The following is a 2,282-nucleotide window of genomic DNA, read 5'->3' as shown; positions in this document are numbered from 1 at the left end:
AAGAGTCAGTACCTCCCCTCAGCTCAAGCGAGAGTCAGTACCTCTCCTAAGCCCAGGGGAGAGTCAGTACCTCTCCTAAGCCCAGGGGAGAGTCAGTACCTCTCCTAAGCCCAGGCGAGAGTCAGTACCTCTCCTAAGCCCAGGCGAGAGTCAGTACCTCTCCTAAGCCCAGGCGAGAGTCAGTACCTCCCCTCAGCCTAGGGAAGAGTCAGTACCTCCCCTCAGCCTAGGGAAGAGTCAGTACCTCTCCTAAGCCCAGGCGAGAGATCAGTACCTCCCCTCAGCCCAGGGAAGAGTCAGTACCTCCCCTCAGCCCAGGGGAGAGTCAGTACCTCTCCTAAGCCCAGGGGAGAGTCAGTACCTCTCCTAAGCCCAGGCGAGAGTCAGTACCTCCCCTCAGCCTAGGGAAGAGTCAGTACCTCTCCTAAGCCCAGGGAAGAGTCAGTACCTCTCCTAAGCCCAGGCGAGAGTCAATACCTCCCCTCAGCCTAGGGAAGAGTCAGTACCTCCCCTCAGCCCAGGGAAGAGTCAGTACCTCCCCTCAGCCTAGGGAAGAGTCAGTACCTCTCCTAAGCCCAGGGAAGAGTCAGTACCTCTCCTAAGCCCAGGGAAGAGTCAGTACCTCTCCTAAGCCCAGGGAAGAGTCAGTACTACCTCTCCTCAGCTCAAGGGAGAGTTATTAACTCCTCTCAGCCTGTGGTTGAGACAGCACCTCTCCTCAGCTTGCGGGCCAGTCAGAACCCCCCTTCAGCCTGCGGGCCAGTCAGAACCTCCCTTCAGCCGAAGGGTGAGTCAGCACCTCCCTTCAGCCTGCGGGCCAGTCAGAACCTCTCTTCAGCCTAAGGGTGAGTCAGCACCTCTCTTCAACATTGTGCGATTCAGCACCTTTTCTTAACCAAGGGGTGAGTCAGCACCTCCTCATTCTTGAGATATATGTTAGACTCTCTCCTCAGCCTAGGGGCGGTCAGCACCTCTCCTCAACCTCAGGATAAGTCAGAACTTTCCCTCAACCCAGGGGCGAGTCAGTACCTCCCCACAACCTCGGGATAAGTCAGAACTTTCCCTCATTCCAGGGGCGAGTCAGTACCTCCCCTCAGTCTAGGGTTGAGTTAGCAACTCCCCTAAGCCTTTGGGTGCATCAGAAGCATTACTGATTCTTTTATTTAAACTTCAAATGGAAACGGTACAAAAGGCCAAGAGCATATATTACAAACAGCTGTCTGTAAAGGACACCTTTTTATACTGTAACAAATACCTTGCTATAGAGGCCACCTGTTTAAACTGTAACAAACAGCTGTCTATAGAGGACACCTGTTTATACTGTAACAAACAGCTGTCTATAAAGACCACCTGTTTATACTGTAACAAACAGCTGTCTATAGAGACCACCTGTTTATACTGTAACAAACAGCTGTCTGTAGAGACCACCTGTTTATACTGTAACAAACAACTGTCTATAGAGACCACCTGTTTATACTGTAACAAACAGCTGTCTATAGAGACCACCTGTTTATACTGTAACAAACAGCTGTCTATAGAGACCACCTGTTTATACTGTAACAAACAGCTGTCTATAGAGGACACCTGCTTACACTGTAACAAACAGCTGTCTATAGAGACCACCTGTTTATACTGTAACAAACAGCTGTCTATAGAGACCACCTGTTTATACTGTAACAAACAACTGTCTATAGAGACCACCTGTTTATACTGTAACAAACAACTGTCTATAGAGACCACCTGTTTATACTGTAACAAACAACTGTCTATAGAGCCCACCTGTTTATACTGTAACAAACAACTGTCTATAGAGACCACCTGTTTATACTGTAACAAACAGCTATCTATAGAGGACACCTGTTTACACTGTAACAAACAGCTGTCTATAGAGGACACCTGTTTACACTGTAACAAACAGCTGTCTATAGAGACCACCTGTTTATACTGTAACAAACAGCTGTCTATAGAGACCACCTGTTATACTGTAACAAACAGCTGTCTATAGAGACCACCTGTTTATACTGTAACAAACAGCTGTCTATAGAGACCACCTGTTTATACTGTAACAAACAGCTGTCTATAGAGACCACCTGTTTATACTGTAACAAACAGCTGTCTATAGAGACCACCTGTTTATACTGTAACAAACAGCTGTCTATAGAGACCACCTGTTTATACTGTAACAAACAGCTGTCTATAGAGACCACCTGTTTATACTGTAACAAACAGCTGTCTATAGAGACCACCTGTTTATACTGTAACAAACAGCTGTCTATAGAGAC

This window comes from Pecten maximus, chromosome 11 (genome assembly GCF_902652985.1).
Source record: "Pecten maximus chromosome 11, xPecMax1.1, whole genome shotgun sequence".
Lineage (NCBI taxonomy): Eukaryota > Metazoa > Mollusca > Bivalvia > Pectinida > Pectinidae > Pecten > Pecten maximus.
The sequence above is the reverse complement of the archived record's forward strand: the minus strand, read 5'-3'. Positions refer to the sequence as shown.